Here is a 26,857-nt window from a genome sequence, read left to right on the forward strand (position 1 = left end):
CCTGTGGTTGCCCTGGAAAATATGCTGGTGGCCCATGTTGTGTCTGAATCAACAGCAGGATTTTTTTGTGGCAGAAGAAGGTCTTCAAGCTGGAAGAGTCTTTACAAAGGTGTTTCATATGTTGTGTGTATTTACAGATACTCTGGAGAATGCAGCAGGAGCAGGCAGTGAATCACCATCGGGTTTATATTCAGTAACACAGATGCTCAAAAACTGCCATGTTCATTTTGCCAATTTGGTTACAACCTGAAAAGATATTGCTTCCATACAGTTTGGCAGAAATAGCCATTTGGTTGCACAGACATAATGCATTTGACTCTTCCAGGGTTTTATTGAATGAAGAGTATGAACATGACTCTGATTCCTTCTTTATTTTCATGGAAGGAAAAAAAAAAAAGCAGGTTGTTAAAACTGTATAGAAGTCCCACTCCAAAGCAAACCCATTGGTATTTGAAGGGATCACTAAAAACACTCATTTCGAACAATTTAAAGAATTCCATGACTTACATGTATGCTACATCTGACACAAACACTTGCTTTCCATGGAATAGTACCCACTGACTTTTGCAGAGTTTGAAGCAAACTTTGTGTTCAATACAGCAGCACTGTGCATCAGGACACCATGCATTTTCAGTGACATGTGAAATGCATGTTGGCAGCAGAGACTAAAAAAGTGGATAGCAAAGAGGAATATGCCAGTCAGTGCCAGTTTATTAGAGTACTTGTTAGAAATGAGACAGTCTGGAGTAATCATCTAAATATCTATACGTATGTGCTAAATATATATATGAATGTATATTTATATATTGACAGCAACTAAGCACCACACAGCTACTTGCTCACTCACTCCTCCACAGCAGGATAGGAGAGAGAATCTGAAGAGTAAAAGGGAGGAAATTCATGGGTTGAGACAAAGACAGTTTAATGGGGCAGAAATTAATTTTTAAAAAATAATAATAGAATTAAAATGTACAAAGCAAGGGAGGTACAATGCAATTGCTCACCACTCACTAACCAATGTCCAGCCAGTCCTTAGCAGTGACCCCTGGCCAGCTTTCCCCCTAGTTCACATGCTAAGCATGATGCCATATGGTATGGAATATGTCTTTGGCCAGTTTGAGTTAGCTGTCCCAGCTACGTCCCCTCCCAAATCCCTTTGCCCCTTCATCCTGCTCACTGAAAAGTCCTTGACTTAGTGTAAACACTACTCAGCAACGACTAAAATATCAGTGTGTTATCAGCATTATTCTCATAGGAAGTCCAAAACACAGCCCTGTACCAGCTACTAGGAAGAAAATTAACTTTATCTCAGTCAAAACCAGGACAATTGACTGCACAAGCACATATATCTATGCATGTGTATAAATTCATTTACATGTATTTATATGAAAGGTGATGTATGTGTGGGAAAAAAATATATTGAAAGGGAAATCAAAGTAATCTTTATGCTATTTGGAATTAAGGAGAATCTAGGAAAAACAAATCTGGTTGAAAGAAGTAAAAAGCACAAGAGAAATGGATTTGTGTGTACCTCTATAGAAAAAAATTGCATAAACTGATAAAAAAAAGAAGATAGAGGGTTAGAAGGGGAAGCCAGGCCAAATTCAATTAATTTCTTTCTTTTATCGAAATCCAGAGAAACTCCCTTAAGTTTGGCTAAGAATAAAATTGTGTGCTTTAATATCATTTCAAGCCAAGAATGTAAATAATCTCTCCAAAGAAAAAAAAAATATATATATATATATTTGCTCTCATTAGCCCTGAAAACCAAAGAGGTAGAGTTGACTTGCTGACTTGCAGCTTGTCCTGTTCTGGCAAAGGTCCTTCCCTGACTTGGTGGTGCACAGCACTGGCGGATGATCAGGTCTTGCCATAAAGATCTGCTGGCCTGACTTCTTGTGCTTCTTAAAGCATTCATACAGATTAAAGAGTTCTAGCAGGCACTGTGTTAATCAGTCAATCAGATGTGTGCCCTCCCACATCTAACACATACTGTTAGTGTAGGCTGGGATTACTTGCTGTCCCTTGCACACAGGTGAACATCAACTGTGCCTTGACAAGCAAGTCTTACTGTCAGCAACCTGAAAATCTGAGCAGGCTCTTTCATCTGATGTTAGTGAGAGCTTGACTTAACTCTCATTTAACGCAGTCCAACCTTGCCATTTTAAAAGCTTCACACAAATCAGTTTAAGAACAGCAACTCTTGAATGGATATCCTTTTCCATGTATTTTAAATAACCTCTTGCACATCCCATCGGCCATCATTACATGCACATTCAGTAACAATGACTATTGCACCTACCTGCAAGTGTGAGACCTACTTGAAACACTTCAAGTGATGATTAATTTTGCTCATATTTGTAACACTTCACTTTGCAACTTTGACATTTCAGAAGATAAAGTGGAAGGTGTTTATTGCTTAGTGAGTCTTGTTAAATGGATTAAAATGTGAAGTAAAAGCTCAGGTCCTTTCATGTAGCATAGATTCAGTTCAGACTGTTTTAGATCCTGCACACTTAAATCTGCTATACATACAGAAAAATACATATGTCTATAGAGAAGCAAAACTTGCTGTCAGTGAAAAGCCTGCCAGAAACAAGTCAGTTCAGGCAAAGATACATGTGCATACTTCGCCTAGGAGAAATATTCTTGTCACATAAAAATCCCACCATTAATCAAAAATCACATTACAGCTTCTGGAATGAAGTTTCCTTTACTACTCTTTAATAATAAGTCTAAGATAAGATAAAATTGGTAATTGTACCTTCTCTTCTGATAGAAGATAATACTAAAGTGGTATAGAAATTTGAGTTACAAGAATATATTCACCCTGCTAATAGGCTTCCATTATGTAGTCTTTACTGATTTATTCATTACACATTTTCTCCACATATAGAAAAATTTAATTGAAAGTTACTTATTACATTGTTACAAAATGTTAACTAGAAAGTTTTCTTTAATCAAATGATCATTAATGCTGGAAGAGCTGGTTTATTTCAATAGTGCATTTATCAGGAGCAAGAATAACACAGGCATTACGAGCAATGGTTTCACAGCACTGTTTGTTATGTGAGCACTTTCAGGGACTAAACAGATGCCATTGCAGCTTGCTGGGATAATAAAATACTTTATTTATATGTATGACATTTCTTAATCAAAGTTCTAATGACATATGAAATGCAGTAAGGTGTCTAATATGGTGCTTTATCAAAGGAATGACATTACGAAGGATGTAAAGGAGTTTGTAAAGCATTACGAAGGAGTTTGTAAAGTCAGACTCTTCCACATGCAGGTCTCACAGAAGTAGGTGGAAGACAAGTTTCACACTGTCTCAGGCAGAAAAGCAACTTGGCATCATATTCTCCAGCAAAGAAAACAAGAGAAGGGAAAATGTACTCAAAGCTGTAGCTGTTTCTAAGTCACTTTTGCATATTCTGCATTCCCTGAAGGTGAGGTTTAATATCTATCTGGTATTACTGTATCCCCTAGTGATAAAATCACCCATACCATTGGGAAACCTGAGGGCTCTTCTTCTAACTGGACAGGTATCCCATTTTCTGGCAAACAGAAAGCTAAAAGAAATCTTTTGCCCTGAAGAGGCAGAGGATGAGACACAAGAGATACTCCTCACAGGTGGGTGCACTAAAGCAAAGGAAAACCTCCATGCAGGCAACAGCATAAGTACACACAGCAGAGATTCCAGTCTTGTCATATGAAGCATTTTTTTGAATGAATTTGAGCTTATAACTGGATATCAAAATCCTGTAGGGTAGTCCCATTGCACTCCAGATTTAATTCTCTCCAGCCAGTCTAGCACCCAATCATTTCCACAGCATCCAAAGAAGGCAAGTACAGAGCTGCCCTCTTGCACAGTTGCTAAGGATGGACAGAAACAGCCCATCTATAGGGTAGATCCAGGTACCCTCCTTGAGCTTGTAAGATATGTTTGCAAATATTTCCTGTGTTTAACAATAACCATAACTACACTGTAAACATCTCTCTTATTTCTGATTGCACATTGCTCACGAACTGCAGAAAACTGAGTCATTAGGTATAAACTCCATAGCTGGCAGAACTACAATCTGACTCAGACTCAACTGTCACTGTTTGTTTCCACAGTAAATTAAGTGAAGATCACAGAACCAGAGCAGCTACTGGAAGAAATCTGGAGAAACCCTATGGATGATTAAGGCACAAAATAAATGAGAAAAATACTTGCTGAAAGTTCAGAGACATTGAGCTACACGTTAATTTGAAATAGAGACCTCATGTTCCTTCATATATATTCTTGATACTTCATATCAACCCTGAGATGAAGACACTGCTCCCCTTTAGTGGGATCAGAAAACCAGTGATTTGAACGATATCTGTGATATAATGATATGGTCACATGCATTGAAATCTCCAAGCATTTTACCATGACCTATGAAACATTTACTCTGGGTCACTTCTAGTCTGAGTTGTAGTTGAGTGAATGTTCACAGACAGTGCAAAATTCCCATGCAAACTTACAAAATGTTTTTTCACTGACTGCTACACGAGCATGGTGATGCCCTTCATCACTGCTGCATGAACCCATCCCCAGCATCAGCCACAGCTGTACAGAGCTGTCACCTCATGACACTTGCAGTCTTGGCCTCCCATTTCTCAGTGTGTTTTATAACATCTCCAAAGCACTCTGAGATGGGCAGACTAATCTGATGGCAACACAGAAACACAGTGTAGGACCCCAATGCAACGCAGAATTCAGTAGCCACATTAACCTGCTACTGCATCCTCTTCCTAACCCCACATAAATTTGAGCAATCTTAGGAAGGGTATAGAAAATCTGCACTAAAATGTAAGTGGTTACTTATTTCATTTTTCTTAATTTAGTGGTTTCTGTCCCATTTGCAGTAAACAAACCTGAATGGTGGTTATTTCTGAAGCTGCTCATACTCTGTGTGACTTGGCCTCTAGCCTGGAGCTCTGCTTTGCAACCAGCCTAAGGAATTACATAAGCAAACCGCACGTTTGGTGATGTTATTCAGTATCTGTAGAGGGTTACAATTGTTTAGAGGAGCCAAATTCAGAATTGATGAGTAAGCACTGCTTAGGAGGCAAAGCCTTGCTCTGGGTTACACCCATCCTTAGCCAGCATAGTCAAATTGCTTGCAAATTACATTTATAATGGTGTCCCTTCAGAGCAGAAGTCAGCACAGGGAGGCTAAGCTGGAATAATTTAAAACTCTTTTCAAGCCCTCAAAGCCAAATTCTTCCTTGCCTTAGACCTCTGCTGATGTCAATAGATTTGTTGAGACTGTAAATCAGGCCAGAAGTTGGCCCTTGTTTGGTTCAATTACCCCATAATAAACTCCCTGAGGACTACTGTGCTGATGTGTAATTTGCATCCTTTCTCCTCTGAAATAGTATATTTATGTTTATAGATTGAGTTAGCAGTTCTAAGGGAGGGGAAAGGCTGCCTGAATCATTTACAAATCAGAAAATCCATATATTTGAAAGTTGGTGTGAAATATTTGCTTTTTGTTGTAACATTGTATACTAAACTGCTGTCTAGAGTAAATATTTACAGCCAAGTTGCAACAAGTTGTAAGAATATGTGATTTTCTATGTGGAAACACTGACACATAAGGGTGCGACTTTCCCCCAGCAAAACACCGACTTAATTGTAGGTTTTGCAAACATTATCAAGCATAATCTTGAAATTAATTTTTAAGTGTTCGCTAATGATTTTTAACCATGTATCAAGCAGCTGGTTTTGTGTCTGATTTCCAAGTTCTTAAACAGACAACTGTTTTCCGTTTAGTGACTTTGTCAGGCTTAACTTGGGATTAATTTGACTGCAGGTGTCAGATAAGCACAGTATTTTAGCAGCACTACCGAGAACCATGTGGACAAAATGCAGAAGCATGAAGGCACGTTGGTCAAAACTTTGAAAGATTGATGGAAGTGAGTTATGCTGTTTAAATATCTTTGTCTGCCCAGTAAAGCTAAACTTGCAAGTGGGGTGCAAGGTATGCTGCAAGCTAGTGTTTTGCCGTGTTCCCTGTTAACATAGGCAACTGGTCAGGCTTTTTTTAATCACAATTTGTCTGTCGACATAAAATCTAGCAAGCAACCTTCATAAATCATGCAGTGACAGCTAGCGTGGTTGGCCAGTGCTAAACACAACTGGACTCTTCTTTTCAAGCCTTTGCTTCTTAGGTCGCCTGCGTCAGCAGTACTCTTCAACAAACATCTGCAGTTCATCTTATCGTTTGAAGAAATATATGAGTTTCTCCATCAGGGTGGTTTTTTTAGCTTCAGCTTTTTGATTTGTTTGAACACCATCTGCTACATATAAAATGCAGAGAATTTGTGAAATGTGCATGCAGTGAGAAAATTTTAATTGTATTAACCTTTCTTTTTTTGATCAGGATAACTTCTTGTATTCATCATCTCCTGATATGTTAAGTAAGCAAATAGACATGTCTAAAGTACTGCCCAGATATTTTCATTAAGATCTTCTATCTCTATAATATACGAATACCTTGGGTACAAAACCAGAATCTATTGCTTCCAGCATTTAAGAGTTATTTTAATACAGTTTTAGTTACACATCCAAAAAGAGTTTAGCAGTAGTAATCTCTTTTACAGAGGGTTTTTTCTTATCTTAATACTCCGCACCTACGTGTGTATTATTTGCATTGAAGAAAAAACGTTAATTGTTCCTAGAATTAATCACCAGAAGACAAACAACTCTATAGATGGCTGCAGCTCGCTGCCAGAAGCCCAGGCTGAGCTGACGTGTGTCATGGCATGCGATTGCCACAGGGTGGTAGGAGTAGTGCGGCTCCACAGCCACACCAGCCTGGAGAGGGAAAAGTTTGGAAAGGACGAAGGAGAAATCGCTTTCCAGTTAGTCTAAACAGAGGTATCAAAAATAAGGTTTAACTCATGGTAAATCCAGATGGTTAAGCATTTGACCCATATCTAATCCCTCTGCCAAGCGTGCACCACCACCATCACTGCTGTCATAACACAGCACAGGCACTTAAAATCACTTCAGTTCCAAGAAGCAGCACACGTTTTGGAGAAAATTAAATTTTAAAGCATGTTGCAGAGATAGAAAAAAACAGTCCTGACAACATGTCATGGCTCTGGCCTTGAGAGGAACGGTATTATATACACTAAAATAATTCCTTGGGACTGCGGCTGGCTGCTGTTCTGTGCATTTTGTTACGATAATATCTTACAAAACACTGAGCAGTGCTTTGATCTTAAAAATAGTATTTCGCTGAGATCTATTTATTTTACTTAATCATTTAATAAAAGGAGAGGAGAAACAGATCAGAAATAGAAATTCTGCCTCTCATGTAAGTCCTATGCATTGTACTGATGAGTCCTATGGGTTATTGATTATTGCTGGCATGATATAAAGGGGAAGGATCTAGTGACACATATGCAAACTAAATCCTTGGGTTTTGGCAATTATGTTAGTGCCACTAATGTTCAGATTTACCTTCAAGGGAGTCTTATTTGAAATACAGAGTACTGCTCATTTATATTAGAGAGACTATGAGAGACACCTCGATTAAAATAAATAAATAAATACATAATACATACGTACATACATACATAAAATATTAAAGTAGGGAAAATAACGTGTTTTATATAAATATAACTTCCAAATACCTTCATGTTTTATTTTGGGATTGGTATAGTTATGTCCAACTAACAGACAAGGATGTGAGAGGAACATCGAGCTCAAGACCTTCAGGGTATTAAATAAACTACATATTTAAAAATGGGCAAGGTTTATGTAATACAGTATTATGTTTTAAACAGTTCATAAAAGAAACTAAGTGACAACAGAACAGTGTGGATGATATAAAATAATATAAACCTTCCTTCAAATATCAAGCAATTTTTATCTCTGCCTCAACTCACTTTCCACAACAGAGTGAGTGAAAAATCCATAGAGAATAAAACCAGTGATCCCTTTGAGCAAGGATACAAATTTACCTAGATATGTCAACCACACAGATTTATGGGACAAGGAGTTTTTCACCCTGAAGAAAAAAGCCTTCTTGTCAGTCATCTATAAAAAAGCTGAAAATAAAGCTCTTGGAGTTATTTTTACATTTTAGGAATTGCAAGAAATTTCTGTTGGGGGTTGTTGGGGGTTTTTTGTGGCTTTTTTTCTTTAAGCTTTCCCATAACCATGGAATAGCTCTCTTCATGGATGTATAAGAAACACTTGTGTTTTGCTGCTATTAATGGTATGATTTGTTAGTGTACTTTTATGTATGGAGTGTCTGCATCTGGTAAGGTCTACAACTGTACCTCCTTGACAGTGCCAGATGTTGTGAAGATAAAATACCTCCTGTGTGAGGAACTGCTGGAATCAGGCTCCGTGATAGGTGTTCTTAATGCAGTTTAAAAAGGCATCTGTCTTAAAATAATTTCAACATCTTACTTTTCTATTTATTGTTTTGTCAGATCTTTCTTGTTACTGGGGAAATATTTTAGTGCCCCTTCTAACTTGATTTTAAAATTACGGCTTCAGCTCCTTCTAAGTTGGTTTTGTGTGGGGTTTTTTTAATCCTTAATTACTTTCCCAATGAAAGGGAGAAAAGGAAAAAAAAGTTTGCTATGAGGACTCAGTTGAGGTTAAACATATTGGCCCAACCAAGCCAAAAAAAAAATTGTTCAGTAGGTATTTTTAAGCCAGGTTAGCCACAAAAGAGTGCGCAAAATATTGAGTCTGAATTTAGCCAAGATTTGTTCAAAACATTGCGGTGGGGAGACAAGAGGGCTGATAGAAGGCAGGAGTAGAGCCCTGCTTTGCTATCATACCCCATAACTCACTGCATTGTCAACCTCTTAAAATAGTAATGATACTTGACCCTTATTAGTATTTCTGGGCAATATATGAGCTTGAGTTTCCTTGGGTGAAAGCTAATGCCTTAGACCACCCTTTAGACCACCATTCTATCTAGTTACAGTACATATTAATGTTATTCTTGGGTCATTTAACTTACTCTCAGTGAAGAGTGGAGAATGGTGTTAAGCTGTAAATCAGCTCTGTCCTGCAATGGATTTGTGCCATAAGAGATCATCTTGAAAATTCCAGCCTTCCCTGACCATGGTAAAGAGGTTATGGTATGTAAAAATTCTGCTAAACATAGCTTGTTTCATTTTCGTGCTTCTCTGCTTGTCTGCCTGGTGAGGAGATGTTAAGACTCGTTATGGTGGACAGTGCATTGAAAAGGAATATTGCTATAATAAACCCCCCAGGGCTAAAACTTTTACCATGTGAGGCTAAACTCTCCATCCTTTCTAAAGGTAAGTTGCAGCAGTGAGGAAATTATTAAAGAAGGCCACTGATACTGTGCATAAAAATTATTTTTTTAATCCTCAGGGAAAAAGAAATGAGTTCATAAATGTATTGTGCTTAAAAGGTATCCTCTGAGTGCCAGTGTTCACACCCCAAATGACAGACTGCAATGTTCAGTGGCATTAGTCCATTTAACGAAGTCCTGATTACTTGAGATGAATTCATTTAAAAAGTAAATGTACTGCTACTCCCTTAGCAAATGTTTCACTAACTGTTTCTTGAAATCATAAATATTTTTTCCACACTGTTCTGGCAAACAAATAATGTTTACCTTTAGCTTCCTAGAAAAGATTTACAGATAAGTCCCCAGTCTGTTTTGCAGATGTGCCTTGGTGAATTTAACAGTAATATATACTGTCATCACGGTTGTCTTCAAATCTTTGAAATCACTTATGCCTTTTACAATACATATTTAATTGAATGTCTAGCTAGCAGATATGTATATGTATCTCACATTTGTGGGTGGGCATGTGTGTGCCTAATACATATATTTAGCACTTAAACATGGTACGATGAGTGATTGAGAAATGCCTAAGAGAGAGATATTTTATACATGCACATACAGTTAGTAAATGCGTAATCTCCTGAAACAGCCAGAGACAGGGAAGAAAGTGGAGAGACATCTGCAAATTAACAAATCATCTATCTTTGGGGTCATTCACAAGTTAGTTTTGCAGAATAAGATAGAACAAAAACATAATTCTGACGAGCATTTGTTCTGGTTATTTATCATATAAAATTGTGTAACAATATTAGACACAGGACTTTTTGCTCAGCTTATTCCTTATAGTATTACCATGATTTCACATCTTGGTGCAGATGTTTTGTGCTGAATAATGTCCTTTAGTTGACATTTGTGCTCCTACTGTCGAACTTTTAAGTAGCTGTGATGCATATATTCCGTAGGAACACTATGCAGGGGACGAGGGGAAGGATAAATAAATAACAAAACCTGTTTTAGGAAAGGAAATTTTAAAAATCTGTTCCTCTCCTGCCTAAGTGGAGGATTCTCCACATTGAATTTTCTATTTTTTAATAGCTACTTGTAATTTAAATTATTACTCAGTAATACAGGCTTTTGAGGAAACCTGAATATTCCTGGGATTTAGTTAGTCTTTGAAAGTGGAAGCGCTTTCCTGCTGCAGTGAGGATGGTGTGTCCCCGGCTGAGATATACACTAAAATCTATTTCACGTTGTGCGCTTATTGTTAATTTTATTGCTTGAATTGAGCAAACGGTTGTATTTATACCTCAAAAGGCTATTGTTGTTAAATTAATTTAACTGTTTTGAAGCTCTTTTTTCTGTGTTAATTATTTAAAAAAAAAATCAAAAGTCTTAGAGGAGCAATTTACTTTTAAATTAAGGCTAAAGACAATTTTATGTTAAGCAAAAACACAAATTAATCTGCCACCACAAAATGAACCTTGTTTAAAAAAAAAATCATACAATCAGTATATTGATTCCCTCAATGCATATTTTTTATTTATTGGTATTATAAGATTATGCTTGAGCCTGCAGCAAAAGAAAAAAAAGAGAGAGAGAAAAAAAAATTGAAACTGTGCACAAGTATGGAACCTTAGCTTATTTTTTTCCTGGCAAAATATTTTTAAAAGTATGCCTTAATTTGGAATTAGTCACATTAATTCTAGACTTTCAATTAATTTCTTTTTATACTTCTAGCAGTATTACTTTATTTGTATATCTTTAGACAATTGCCAAAGAATTTTCAGGAATTTATACTAAATTCTTTATAGAACATTTGAAAAGATATATACTGAAAGCACAGTATATAAGCATTTTAATCAAATTAATAAATTTTTCGTTTGTAAAGCATTCTAGATGTTCATGAATATGAATATTTCATGAATATTTCCAGCGTGAAACTTCAGTACAATTTGAACAAGTTTGTTAGGAATCAAATTCCCCGCTGGCCTAACTCCACTGAAATCAGTGGAATCATTTCAGAGGAGAATTTCATTTCTCATTAGTGTGTGCATTTTTCAAATCTGCAATAACATCACACATGCACTTCAGTTCCTTACATTTAGAGAATGGATTTACAAATATAGCAAAATTATATTTTACTCTGTTGGGGAAAAAAAAAAGGGGGGGGAGAGGGGAGAAAATACAAATCTTATTTCTACTATTTTGTGAGGTTTTGGGGCTAGTTCACATTAGACAAAATCCCCAGGAGGCTCAGTGCATATTCACTCTTAGGCCAGCATATCCAATGCACTCTTTAGTCTTAGATTAAGGAATTAAAGCACTGCAAATGAATTTCACATCCAAAATCATTCAATTTGTCCCCTTTGTCTTCTAGAATCCTAAGCATATGGGACCACACTAAGTATAGCAAAAATAGCTGCTGCTATAATCATAATTAGTACCTATTAGCCCTTCCTAGGTGCAAAACCCCAGTGATGAGAGCACAGCACGAGAACCTAGATAGAAGAGGATTTGAAATCTCTGTAGTACAGGATTGTTATTGCTGCCCTTGCAGGTTCACCAAATGCAGTGAGTGAGAGGGAATTGCTGGGCTTGGGAACCAGATCCTACGTGCCTTTCCCATACACACAAAGATGTACAGACTGAGATCTTTTTTACCTCCTTGCTGAGGCATTTCTTCTTGTCCAAATATGCATTCTATAAAAACCTGCTTATATATTTCTAAACATTTTTCAAGGGTAGCATTATTGATTTTTAGAAGCTTGGGTATTAAAATTTGTTTATCACGATGGTGAAGACATTTTTTTGTTCTTAGTCATATAGTGGATAGCAGCTGTTTTACACAGGCTGGAGCAGCTATTCAGACCAACTTAATATCTGAACTTTTTGCTGAATTATTTTGGTGGGCTTGTCTTTGATAATATATACAGGTTACACGCAGATTTCAGACTCCTTTCCACAAAATGCTGAAATTATAGGTAATAACAGATCTGAAAGACATTGTCAACGACAATTAAAAATAAAAAAAAAACCCTGACATGTAAATCTGGAATGAAGCTTTTCTGACTAATGATATTTTGAAAAATGTCTGCTTTTAGATCTAGAGTGAAAAACTCTGTATGTTTACATTAGGGAGCCACAAGTCTCATTCTCAAAAGCAAAGATTCTAAACTGTGCATGAAAAATCAGCATGGACTGATATGTCTGCCCGCAAAAAATATGCCTCTTTATGTATATAGGCAGCATTGTATCGAGCGCAGTTCTCTCCGGCAGCACGTGGGGCTGCCTGAGCTGCAGCGAGACGAGCTTGAGATGGGACTGTTCGCTCGCTCAGGAGTCAGACCCAGCCTAGCAGCGGCACAGCACCAGGCTGTGCACAGTGCAGGGCCATCCCATCCCCAGAACAAAGGTCACAGGAGCCCCGTACGCGGGGCACCCGAGCCCTGTCCCCCCGCACCAGTTCCAGGGCACAACGCGGGGCAGTGCTGACACTGAGCGGGGACCTCCCAGCTCCCTCCTCCATCCGCCGGGGCGGCATCAAATAAAAATCCCATCTCCCTGCCCGAGCTCAAACATCTGACCATTGCAAGTAGTTCTCAAAAATCTGAGGCTGTCATTTTGTTCGGGGTTTCACGTTATCCCTCTTGACTTCAAGCATAAAATCAGGTGAGAGCCAGAGACAGCTCATAAAAGTGAAGTCATATGCGATAAGAAGAGTATAGATATCATAACCTGAGTGTGAAGGAGAAGGGAATGAGGTTATGATCATTGTCTGAGGAGATCTGTTCAAACAATGTAATAGAAAGCTGCCCCCTTTAAATAAACATTAAACTTTTGCTAGAGGGTTACAATTTACAGTTCCAGCATGATCTTTTGAGGTGCTGTGAATACATTTAATATAAAGATGTCTATACAGTTTCCCAAATACAAGGCATATCTTGCACCACAAGCTCTGCAACTTCTTTTTTTAATCAATAGCTCATAAGTATTCATCGAAAGATATGTTGGTATTCTATCCACTAAACTTTTCAGACAATCATCACAGCCATATTAAAATCAACATTTACTTTTGAGTCTTTTTTTGAAAATGACAAAATAATGGGAATTTTAAAGGAATTTTTAATTTATTACAAGAGAAGAGTTGGATATATGCTATATACGCTGCTATCAATTTTCCCACATAATTAACCCAGTGGAATCTGCTAAGAAAGCAAAGCAAAACTGTGATTTAACAGTCAGGTCCATCACATGAATATGCAAAGGAGACAAGGGAAACTTTACCTCCGAGTCCTCCCTCTGCAAAGAGCTGCCCAGCCCCGACCCTCACCCACAGCCTGTTTCTCCGGCAGGCAGACCCTGCCACTGCCGCTTATTTTCTTCAGTTATCCGAGGATGCAGCTTAGCTGGTCACCTAGATTTTCAAAGAAAAATATTTTTTAAAAGGTGAAAGCTTTTCTGAGCGTGGAAACATTTTGATTGCTATTAGAGATACCACTACTCAAAGCCTAGATACAACTAAAAGATTGAGTGCATTTTTATATACACTGATTGGTCTACATGCCTGAAAACATGTCATCTCCATTATGATTTATTTTGTAGTTAAAATAAAGCACAACGTTTTCTCCAGAGTGATCTTTATTTCATTTACTGCCTGAAAAAAGATTAATTTCATTTAAATTTTTTAATAATATATTGTACAAGCCAGAAAAAAAAAAAGGAGATACTGAAAGGGCAAAATAACTGACATGTTGTATACAGACCTGTGTACCAAGTTCTAAAAGCTTGGATAGACTCAGACAATCGTGTTATATTAAAGTCAGTAATTCACAATTCATGCATATCTCTTGATGCAAAAGTTATTGCAGTCCCTATTTTTTATTAAAAAGATATGAAGGTAAATGGAGATGGAAGGGCAAAATTGTTAAAGGAGTTATGGAAATTGACTGATCCTTTCTTGGCAGTATCAGCTCAAGAAGAAAAGTGTCATCCACCCCAACTGAAAACCTCAAGCCTAATATCCCACTACTTGGGAATTTTCCCATATTGAGTAACACTGGCTCAGCATTCAATTCAAAACAAATCTCATCCACAAGATGAAAGTCCCATCTTGTAGACTGACCTGTTCACAGTGTAGAGGCTGCATAAGGCCCCCATGCAGCTCCCTGCATCCAGAGATGTTTAATTACTTATGCAAAGCAGACCCATATGGGAAGTGGTCCATGAGAGCAGCCTTTGGGCTCAGAATGTCCACCAGGAGCAAAGCTCAGAGGTCCATGTTCCCACAGGGAGAGGAGGGAATTGAGGTCTCCCTTCCCTGACTCTGCATTTAGGTAATGAGTATAAAACCCCAACCTGATAAACCACCCCCTGATTATTTGCTTCTTCTTTTTTCTCTGCCAACTCACTCAAAAATCTCCAGCCACACAATTCAAAATAATTCCATCTTAATTTTGAAGTCAGTGCCAGGTAACCAAAATACATTTTTTTGGCTCATATCCTCCTTTCAAAAACAGTTCACTCTGATCTACCCAAGTCTGTCTCACACATGTTAGTGGGCAGGTCTTCTAGTCTTGAACAAAATAATTTGGAGGTGGTTTTCAGCCCTGCCCCATACATTCCCAAGCTGCTCCTCCTCCTAGGTGCTAAGGTTTCTGCTGCCCAACTCAATTTGGCTGCTGTGATGGATTTTTTCCACTGCTTCGGAGTACTGCTACTACAAAAAAGTCAGCTGCGTCCCTTGTAAGTTCAAGTATCAGCAGGGATCTCTGAAGGTGACTTATGCCAACAAGTGTGTTCTAGAGAGACACTCATTTGGCAGCACTGTGTCACCAATTAGACTGGGAAGTTTTCCCACAGTTTCATACCATTTTCCATATCACTTTGTGTGCAGTTCACTGCAAAGGTGTCTTCATGCATTGGATATTCTCCGTGTAGTTGCATTGTCCAAATGATTTTTTTGCTTGAATGATATATTTCCCCAAAGGAATAAAATAAAAATATACAGTACCACAGTAATTGACAGAGTCCAGGATTTTGCTGCATTGTCATGTATTATAACTGTATATTTGTATTCTGTCCAGGTAACTTATTCTACATCAGGGTTTAAAGAAAGGATAGAAAAAAATGAGAGGAAAAAACCATGTACGTTAACTATTTTTCTGCTTTTCCCTCTTCCCCCTCAAGCCTGAGGAGACTCAATACTATGGTACACACTTGGACTAGGTCACTGTGTGGTAGCAAGTAGGGGCTTGGGGACTTCAAGAGCTGGCTATGAGCTGTGCTGATCCACTCATGTGGTGTATTTGGGCTCAGTGCACCTGGTAACTGCCATCTGTTTTGTTTAACTACATAGTAAGAATTGGGTTAAACTGAAGCAAACCAAATCCTAATGTGCATTGTGGGTTCTGCCTTTGGTTTGCTTATTTCTTTGCAGTTAAAAGCAAAGTTGAATGAAGAGATTATGTTTAAACACACAGATTTCTGAAGTACATTTTGGGAGATTTGCAGAAATCTTTTAAGTGTGAATGTAATGTTGTCCACAAAATTCAGGCACGGCTCTGATTTTAAATTTTCACAAAAGATGGTGGTTAGGTTGTTCATTTTGGTCTGGATCTCATTCAAGTTGAGCATGATTCAAGCTCCTTTTAACGGATTACTCCTTTCTCCTGAATTTCAGCAGCAGGCTTTAGAACATCTATCCTGAACCAAACTCAACATGAAACACGGCTCAAGGGTGACAAATGTTCTCTAGTAGCAGAGGTGTGGCCATCAAATGCAGTTGTACTTGCACAACATTGGCACTGAAGATCTGACCTCATGACCAATGTTTTCACACAATACACTCTCTTCTGACTTCATGTTGAGTGAGGTCTTTGGTTTCTCCAGAAACTGTGAGACTCTATGTTGCATATATACACCAGAGCTGCCTGGAAAGCCTTTGTAATCTAAAAAATGATTGTAATGTTTCCTTCCTTTTATTCTTTCCTTCTTTTTTAAAACGGGATCTTTGAAATTCTTTTTTTCAAAAAGGTCTTAAATCTGCAAAACCAGAGCTCTTTATTCCCAACCACTTAATATAATTATACACTAAGCTGTTTTGCACTCTTTTATTTTATTTATTTTTATGTATATTGCTCAGAAACCATCAAGTGAGCAGAAGCATAAAGGCTGACATTTACCTACAACCAAATATACCAGGAGTACACAACTGCAAAACTCCTTTTGGGGTGCACGGAGGAAGCACGGCCAGGAGCATGCCATCCCCAACCCCATACATTCCTCAGCTCCCTACTTGAAATGGCTGCTGGCTGATGTCCCCATTCGTGGGGTTTTGTTGGGAGTTTTTGTCTTGTGTGCTAAAAGCTGGACACAGGGGCCTGACCTCCATGGGCCATGGAAGAGTCATGGCGGGGGAACAGCTCAGCCCATCAGCACAGAAGCAAACATCTCCATTAGCACATTAACTGCCCTATGAGTCAGGTAGTCCAGCAGCAGCCTTTTCCCCTAATTGTCCTCTGTAATTAATTAAAGATGAACTGGCAAGTAAACCCCACACTCCCAAATTTTGAATGCATTCGGCATCCAGAGCTGGCAACTCCTCTCCACCAGCTCTCTAATAAATACCATCCACAGAAGTTTTGTGTGTAATTTCTGTGTAGGCTCAGCTCGGGCCGTGCTTGCAATACAGTTTCCAGCTGTTCAGCTCCAGTTTGTGCAATGAGCAAAAACCATTTATGAAGCTTCAGCAGCAGTTTACAGTCACATGATAAACAGTGGGTTGTGCCGGGTACAAGAAAATTCAGCAGAGACATCACCACAGATAATAGCATTGCTTATTAGAAGCTAAAAGGGGCCTCAGAATGTTTCTCAGAGTTGCAACTTTCTGCAGATCAGTACCCTCCTGTGCAGGCAGGGCCGCAGCTGGGCTTCCCAGTGCCTGGGGTGGCACCAGGGCTGGCGTGGGATGTGGAGAAAGGAAAAAAACCCACATCTCATGGCCATGGGGTGTAAGTAACTATGGCAACATGAGGAGCACCAGTGCACATACCAAGCACCCTGCACCCCTGCCACTCAGTCACACCCTGGACCCAGAGGTTCACTCCATCCTGGTTCACCTGAAGAGCAAGCAGCCAGTCCCATGCTGAGCAAATCCTGAGGGTCTTTCCTCCCCAGCACCAACAGTTTAAAGGATACTGCATTTAGACCAAAAAAATCTCTTTTTTTTTTTTGCATAGGCCAGCAAACAGCCATCATCTGCAAACAATGAGCTACCAGGATGGGGGAAGGGAGCCAGCCAAACTGTGAGCACAGTTTTTCCAGAGCTGATGGAAAAAAAGGGAAACACTCCTCAGGAAAATTTTGCCCTGAAAAACACAAACTTCATTAGCTGTAAATGAATGCTCAGTCTATTGAGATGTGTTCTGTGCCCAGAAAGCAGCATAGCAGGGACAGGTGACCTATTTTCCCTGGAGAGGAGGGAGAGGTTGTTCTCTATCGATCTCACCTTTCCTCTATCAGTTTATATATTAGCTTCTATGGCCTGTGGAGGAAGCAGCCAGTAATGAAGTGAATCATTCACAACAAATAAATCATATGACTAATTTAGCTTGTTTTTCTTCTCATGGCTCTTCCATTTCCCTAAAGTTATTAATTAGTTTTATATATCTTGCAATTTGAGGGTGTTGTTTTCTTTTTCCTCTACATTTTTAACTCCTACAAGTTAGCAAAAGTCTATTAACTCACTTATGACTGGACATATGAGTTCCATGAGGCTGTTCCTAGCCCCAGACTGGATGAACTCAGCATGGTTGTTGCAGATATTTGCATCAATAAGCAGAGAGAAAACTTGAATTCTGTAAACTGCTAAAGCCATTTAAAGACTCCACTAAAGGCAGCAGAGTCCGAAGTTCAGTTTCTACAGATGCACATGTCCTTCAGGGCAGAGTCTTCCAATATCTCTGTAACACAAACACCTACAGTATCAGCACAATAGAAAGAAAAACATAACATTGCTAAGATTAGTGTAAGCATTTTTTGCTGCACATGGATTTCAAAGCCAGAAGGAACCATTAAATCATGTGGTCCCAACCTCCAACATGAGTCAGGCCATAAAATTTCATCCCGTATTGAGCCTAATGACTTGTATTTACACAAAGCATACCTAAATCAATCTATATCATATTCTGGCTAGCACCCATCTCAACAAGTAGTTGGGGTGCTCCTTATATGTGGGGTGGTGTCACCTAGGGGATTATTCAGCTTTATCTCTTGCTAAGATGATGGCAAAACCAGTGGAGAAAGCTGCAGTGCTGGATTCAGATGAGGTCTGTAAGATTCGCACTCCATGGTCAGCATCAGAACGGATTGGGGAAGCCTGGTGTGTGCTCCAGCAGCTGACTGCGGGCATGGATGGAGAGTGTAGAAGGAGAGGAAGCCACAGGGCTGAGAACTGCAGTAGGACTGGTGAGGTCTTCTCTCTCAGGAGGTGCCTGTTCCCCCAGCAGAGCAAATCAGCAGAGCAAAACACTGATGGCTTCAGGCCTCAGCACCTGCCCGTATTTCTTTCTACTTGTATGTCCATGTTTATGTTTCTTTTGCTTGCTCCACTTGAGAGCACTGCACCCTTTCATGAAGATCTGATGTACACAAAAGAACAAGCCTGAAAACAAACAGAGGGCAAATGCCACCCAAACTAAAGCACCACCTGCAGCACAAAAATACTAGGCAACTCCCACGCACCTCTTCCCCCACCCACCACATCAATGGGGAGGCTCAGTGCTCTGAGTCTGTTAGCAAGCCCCAACACCCAGGCATCAGGCAGAGGAAAGTCCCGACTCCATAGAAAACAAGGAAAAGCTCCCATCCTTGCACTGCAGGAGCTCCAGCTCAAGTGCTTCCCGAGCAGCTGCTGCAAGGAGAACTAAGAAAAGGAACAGTGTCCTGCCATGCCAGATCTCAAGCTAAGCAATATGGATGAGTGAAATGATGCAAGCTAATTGCAAACTGATGCAAGATGCAACTGAGTGGTGCGATGCTGCTCTGCACGAAGAGCTGCCCGAGGTGCTCACACCCAGCTCCTGCACAGCCACTGCTCGCTGAGCAAGGGCAGCCCCTCCTAAAAGCTGTTTCCTTTTCAGTCTGGGCTCAACATGTAATCACTGTGAGAAATGGCTGCAAGAGTCAAACTGATCAGAAGCTGGGCTCCTCCTGCCAAGATCTGGGAAACTGGCCCATGGCCAGGTAATACTCAAAAGTAGACACGATCCTTCCTCCTCTCTCATCAAACACCAACAAAGTGTAAGTGTACTCACCTGACAAAGTGGTGTTACAGCAAGGTCTTGCAGTCTTCTGGAAGTCTCCTTCTTCCAAACCCTTATCCCAGTCTGCAAACCGAGCTTACAAGACAATAGCTGACATTTCCTATATGAGTGTGAATCAGGGCTCAAAGATGAAACTTAGGTGGAAACAAAAGAGAATGTAACTCAAAATAAAGGCAGAGGAGGAGATTAAAAGCCACTCTAATTTACACTACTAATTGCAGCAATATCTCAGATGATGGAAACCACATGTAGCTGTGACACCTACAGTGTGACCAGCTGCAGAACAGATTTACCTCTGTGCACCTGAGGGTGCAAATGAGGATGTTTTGGGACAATAGCATACTATTTCTCCTGGGCTGAAATAAGAGGGCTTTTCCTCCTATTTTACTCTAGATTGAAGGAAAAAAGAGATTACTTATTCCAGAAGGGATCATAACTATATGTGTGTGTATGTATATATATACACACACATATATAAAAATATAGATACATATACAGAGAGAATCCCAAATAACTTTTCATCTTTTCGGTTAGACCTTTTCTTAATTTCCAGCTGTCCTGTGTAGACAAGCCCTAGTGGTAGACCCAACAAATTCCAGAAGTCAAACCCCACTCCTGACTCAGTCTTTTCTTGAATCATTTGACCAAAAAGTACACTTGATCAGTCCTTTTTTCCTCCAGTTTCAATCACTTGCAATGTGCTACTTAACCATCCTTTATCTTTTCCTGTTTAAATGCTGTTAAGGGGTTTTTTCCTAACAAATTAAATCATGTGTTTAATTGTTTTCCCCATTCCAGCTTAACTTTTTCCTCTGTTGCTTCTGGGAAACATCCTGTTACAGGAGGATAAATGACAAACGCAGTGTGCAGGACCAGATGTGTGCCTTCAACACCAACGGGATGGATGAGCCATGAACAAGCCACCACTGCAGAACAGCAGCAAGCCACAGGAATACCCTAGCTACATGCTTATATTCCTCAGTAAGTACTAGGTTACCGAAAGCGGCTCAGCCTCCAGAGAAAGGGAAGATTTAGGATGAGCACAGGGCTTACAAATTGGTTCTGTTTTATCAGAACACTGTCAGGAAGAAAAAGGCAGGAGAAAATGCTAGATTCTTAATTAAAATATGTTTTTTAAGAGTTTTTCATCACACTTTAATTTTTTTATTTTGGAGTAAGCAGCTGAAAATTACTGCACAACTGTTTAGCCATGTCTAATTTGGTAGTACATTAGACAGACTTTCAGCCTAATACTCTTGAGTCTATTGTAAATACTCGAACATTCCAGTCAACCAGACTGATAAAAACAATTTAACGGGGCTATTGGCAAGAGTGATCTCAGATTTGCTAAAAATCATGTCTATGTTCACGCATGCAAAGCAGCACATTTTCACTTACCAGACTGACTGATTGACTGGTGAAAAATCTTAATGCAAAATAAAGCTACTGATACATACTGAGATTCTGAGACTGTTCTTAGCTAGGTCTTGTGGGTACAAGAGCATCTAAAAAATCTGAAGATACTTTTAAGTGCTCTCAGAAGTTTTTCTTATGACATAATTGAAAAAAAGGGTCAGTAATGGTTACAAGATGAATGCTTCAAAACATCTTTGAAGATGCTTTGAAGATAAAAATAAGCTCACATTTTAGGGTGCTTTATGGTGGAAATAGAGTTCTATGTTATTTGGAGTATGCTAGAGTTTAGTGAAAGCTGAAGAAATACTAAGATTGCAGTAGGTTATTAAAAAGTTATATTGAAATGTGTAAAGTCCAGATAGTCACAAGACCTGAGACATGTGGGTATATCCCTTTGAATATCCTTTTGGCAATAGAGAGAACTCTTGTCCTGCGTTATATAGATGGAAGTGGTGTTTCTGGTAATGCTTTCATTAGTTTAGGTGACATGACATTATTAGAGCAAAAGATCACGAATTAGTGATCTTCATGCAAAGAATACAAAATTTCATAAAATAACTGCTCAAACACTAATTCACAAGCATTTCTTCCAAGAGCAAGCTGCCTATACATTCAGTTAAAACGTAAGTCATGGAGTTATTCACAATACCCCATTCTTGCAAAAACTCCTCAATATCAACACAGCTCTGGCATTAACTTTCTTCATAAAATTAGGGCCATGGAATGTACTGCTCATTATCCCTGGAAACCATTCCTACTATGCCTAAGTAGGTGTATTTTGAGAAAATCTACCTGATACTGACCTGGACACTGTTGTCTGTACTGGATTTCTAACTTCAGCACTAGTGTGAAAACCTTGTGAAATGGCCAAAGTTACACACCAAAAGAAGAAAATTAAATTATCCAGTTTACCACTAACATAAATTCAGGATGTCCTGGCTATTCAGTATTCTATACTAAACAGATATCTATCTCAAAGCTGGCTGTAATATGATATGTCAGAGATTTGCTTTTTGAGTTCAGAGAGAGGACAGATTTCATTGCAAATGTCCAGAGATTCAATTTATGGTTTTGCAACCTGACTAACTTGGGCAAATTAGGGGATTGAAATATAATGTACTTTGGTGGCTATAAACTGTCTGGAAGCAAACTCCAAGTGTGGTCAATCATGCTATGAAATCCTCCTGGTGGCCAAAAGTCATCTGTGGTTTGGGTCACCTCCGCTCTCGCTAGCAGGCATTTTACTACCTGTTCTTCAGTTTATTTGCATCCATAAATTTCACCATGATGGTGAATGTTAGTGTTAGTTTGTTGTTCAATACTTGGTCTTGTATGTGGGGCAAAGATGAAGCTGTGTCTGTGATATGGTCTAGTTTTTGCATTTCTTTCAGTCTCTTTATCTCAAACTGATGTTGTTCAAACCCTAGTATGCATTTTTCTTATCAATATAAATGCTGCTGCTAAATAGTAGACAACGAAGATGCATTACACCCTTAGTATTTTTGAGACATGATACTGTGAGAGATGTATGCATTACAGAAATTATTAGATGTACCTGATGTCCTCTTGCATATCTTGCCCTGTGCTTGTCTTTATTTCTGTGTGTCCCAGTGAAGGTTTTCAACTAGTGGGACTCAAGTCTCACACATTTTTTTGCCTCTCCAAATTAGGCAGTCAGTACCAGATGGACTCCCATGGGACCTTCTTAGGGCTGGCACATTTGTTCCTCTCAGGTCAGCAAACATTCCTGGAGATCTCCTGCACCTACATCTCCTACCTCTGCCAGGGGCCAAGGCAGACTGGACGTGCTTAAGGGAGTTCATGCTTCAGCTGATTCTCCTGCATTGCCATGAACTACCAGACATAAACCACATGCAGCAGCAGTTCAAGAAGCAGCCCTCAAATAACCTAATGTTACTCAAATAACCCTAACTACAGCACAGCCACTTCAGTCACTACCTCTCTATTGAGATTAATGTGCCTGAGGTATTCTTAAGGAGAGCTCTTTCTACTGCTGAAACTTCTGCTTATTTTTAATCTTTTTTATCCCAGCATGACTTCTTGGTAGCTTTGTATTGAGATAGCTGCTGTTTTTGCAAAGGTGAAGATGATATTCCCAGCTGACCCTAACCAAAATAATTCAACAGCAGATATGAAGCATTCATCTGACTTTTACTTTGCCTCTGGACATAGAGCTTTATGGTGTTTTAACAGCAACCCCAGAGATCCCACCCTAGGTTTCATCTCCTTCCTTTTGCAAGCCACATCTTGAGGCAAGTGAATAGGCTTAGGGACTGACTGCGTGCCTCCTCCATTGTGGCCCATTAATACAGATCAGGACTATTTCTTCTTTGATCTGCTTTGTCTTCCAGCAACCAGAGGTAGGCTCCAAAACAGCAAAAAAATGAGCAACACCACATTTATTCATTTTGCCATGAAGTATTGTCTTTGGGCGAACCTTTGATTTGTCTATGAGTTCTGAGTCTGGCAAAAGTTTCAGTCCTGGGAATAGGCCTTCTCTGTTTTCACTTCACTCTTCAGCATTTATGATTATGTTTTTGCTGTCTGCAAATTTTGAAGTCCCAAAGTCTTTTTTTCCAGTTGACCTGGCTATTTTCTTTCACTTTCTCTGCTAATTGTTTTATGTAATGTTATGACCTATTCTAGTATCCACTTAGATTTTTCCCAAGAAATTGTCTTAGTCAATGAAATTAGTGACCTTAATTAGGCCTTCTAGTTTGGAAGGCATTAGTGACATTGGAACAGGGTGTTTCTGTCTGATTACATTAGTTAGATCAATTTAGAAAGCAAAAGCAATGTGAAACCAAACTCTGTGCTGGTGGGAGGGAAGCAAGGAATGGGGGATCATCTCTATTTGCCTGATAACATTTCCATTGCCGGGCATGCTGACACACTCTGCTGCACGTATCATGCTCCAGCAGTGGCTCCACTCTGTAAAGAAACAGCTGTGATGACTTTAGAGATGCCTAATTGATAAAGCACTTTGGGGGATCTATCATCCCATGGAAAGACTCCAGTAAAAGCTCTTCCTTCAACTTGTTAGCTGCAAATGAACCAGTTGCTTTGTTCTTCCTTTCCACTGGCATTGCAAAATCAGATATACTGTTCTTGGGCTGTCACCATCCCTGGTGCATTATTTTGGATTTCTCAATGGTACTATAATGCTTTTTGGTGTTTCTGATGCTGCTGTAATTTTGCTAGAGACACAGGTTTCTCCCTCCATCTTATCACGTGCACACCCTCTCTTTCTGTATTTGTATTGTGTCTCCATGTCTTTTCATGCCAAAGAAAGCCAGCACACTCAATGCAGTAATGCCACGGACTTGAGACAGTCTCTTTAAATATGCTTCAGTCATGTGCTCCTCTTTAAACACTGATTTTAGCCAAGCTTTTACCTAATTTTAATAAACATGAACTACTTAGTTCTGAAACAGCTTCCTGATTTGTGAACTGTTGTCAGTGACATCAAATTTGTCCAAACAACCGGTTACAAATTATTCCATCCTCCCTGCTCACTATATGCTCTTTTAGCCAGAGATCTCTCCTGAACAATCTTTTGGTGATTTCAGTCTGTATGGTACCGCACACATCACCATGATGAACTGCTCACAGCACAGCCATCACCTGGGCTCATGCCCCAGCTGGCTTTTTGTGGTAAGTGATGGAGCTACACAGGCATCCTCACTGCTGGCCCCAAGGGATGGTTCACCAGGAGGAGACAGGGACCCTCTTTGCTACATCACCAATGTGTGCAACATAGGTGAGCTTCTTCAAGCAGCCTAAGGATGGGCTAAGAGAGAACTGAGCTTGGGAGTCCGTGCCTTCCCACCTGCATCTTTCCTACCTACCCATCTCCTCGCTCGCACCACTCGTGGGTGGACAAACCCAGCAGCAGCACAGCTGGTGGTCACTTCCCAGTCACTCACAGTGGTAGGCACAACAGTATGTGTCTGGAGCATGGTGCCCAAACTGTTCAGAGGATCTGGGAAGCAGAAGTCAAGGTATCCTAAACCTTTGTATTGCTTGCCAAATGCAGCAAGCTGGCACAATCTGGGTGCTGTGGTTGCATTCATGTAAATCAGGCTAAAAGGATATTTTCACATCACTGTACACAGGGAAGTAAGAAAAGAAATTCAGGTCTTTTTTTTTTTTTTACTGTAAATATACCTAGAAAATAAAAGCCAGGCATCATATATTTGAAGAGGGCAGAAGGACCACACTACACGTTACTGCACCAGGGACGCTCACAAGTGCTTTTAAATTCTTAAACAACCTGGCATGGTTTATTTTGAGAATTGAAAGCTCTGCTATCCAGAGATCACTCTTTTCCCTTCTCTAAGAGGATTTCTAAAAAAAAAACCTTGCCAAAAGCAGCTGTCGGCTAATGTAACACACAGCATCAGTGTGAGAATGGATCCTTGAGTCCTGGCAAAACCACAGTCCTTGTCAGGGACCTTGAATGAAACTGTCCCAGGGAATCTGCAGAGCAAGGCTGCATATTTAGGAAGCTCAAAAGAGAGTCAAAACAAAACCGAGTGGAACAGGAAAAGCAGCACAGACATGTCAAAGGGCTGCCCACATGGCTCAACCAGAGGCCGACCCAAAGCTACTGCCACACAATTGCTTGTGAAGCTCACAAAGGAGCCAGATGCTCCTGTCAAAATTATACCTTCAACAAATCTACATGGGAAACCTGCCACCATCCTGCCTAAAAGGAAGAGAATTGATACCGTTTTCTTGACTAAAATAATATCTTTTCAGTGAATTAGCTGAAGAAAGAACAAGCACTGTTTGTTTTGGACAAGTATATTTCCAAGCATGTCATCCCCACAAAAGATCTTTCTTTTGCACCTCTTTCATGCGACCCTGAAAGCAAATATCTAGTGGATATGATCAGGCTAGCTCCACAACTCCAAACAAGGAGAGTGAGCTGGTAGCAAGTGGGGTTCTTCCGTTGCTCTGAGCTAATAGATATTAGGAAGAAAAATGCAATTCTTGTCTTGGCTGACTTTGAGATGTACTTAACATTTCATTCACAACATGTTGCTTGTAACCACAAAGCTCAACAAGGCAGTGCATATCATTGGCCTGTTTCAGAGACAAGAGGAAAACGCGTTGCCCGAGGTCTGACCGCATGTCACAGCAACAGGGGCGCAGACGGTGAACCTGAATCTCAGCCACTGGGCCTCATCACCCCAGTCCTTCCCAGGGTGTTTTAAACATTGATCAAAATTTAAGTTAGTAGAGGGTGTGCCTGAATCAGCTCATGGTCTCACAGCTTGTCCTGGTTCTCAGATTAGTTGTTCTAATTATCTACTCCACAGGCAAATATATATTGACTCTTTCTTTATCTCAGGCTTGGGGCCAAGCATGATTCAGAAAAAAAGTCAGCTCTGACTTCATCCCAGAATATGCCACACATCTAAACTGTAAATATTGCAGCTTAGCTCTCAGTTCAGAACACGGGTAAGCAAACTCACCTAGTGTGACTGGGTGGTTTCCTTCTCCTTTGTTTTTAATTTCAGAAGAGGGACATCTTAATAAAGCTTACAAAATCCCACGAACCACAGCATGCAGAACTGCATTTCTGCAGCCATGTTGAGTCTGTTCAATTCTGGGTACTAGAAGAGGAGGAGACATTGCCAGCCTTTCAGCCTCATCTTCTTGGAGACAGGAAAGCCAAATAAGCTCAAAACTAGTCTAGGAAATTTGGTGGGGCAAAATGTTTGAAATCAAAACTCGGATTTGTACACTGTACTTCACAACATATAAAAG

General features: G+C 39.7%; 1 long non-coding RNA gene across 1 annotated transcript in view; it reads left to right on the forward strand.

The window, feature by feature from the left end:
- The first annotated feature begins 9,072 nt into the window (after positions 1-9,072).
- The window catches only part of LOC108639645, a 28,730-nt gene continuing 10,945 nt past the window's right edge, over positions 9,073-26,857 (forward strand). The window contains exons 1-2 of the long non-coding RNA XR_001920641.1: positions 9,073-9,144; positions 20,444-20,626. This is a non-coding gene — a long non-coding RNA (uncharacterized LOC108639645). The remainder of the gene's footprint in view (positions 9,145-20,443; positions 20,627-26,857) is intronic.

The sequence above is a fragment of the Manacus vitellinus genome, unplaced genomic scaffold (genome assembly GCF_001715985.3).
Source record: "Manacus vitellinus isolate BGI_N305 unplaced genomic scaffold, ASM171598v3 scaffold_22_pilon, whole genome shotgun sequence".
Lineage (NCBI taxonomy): Eukaryota > Metazoa > Chordata > Aves > Passeriformes > Pipridae > Manacus > Manacus vitellinus.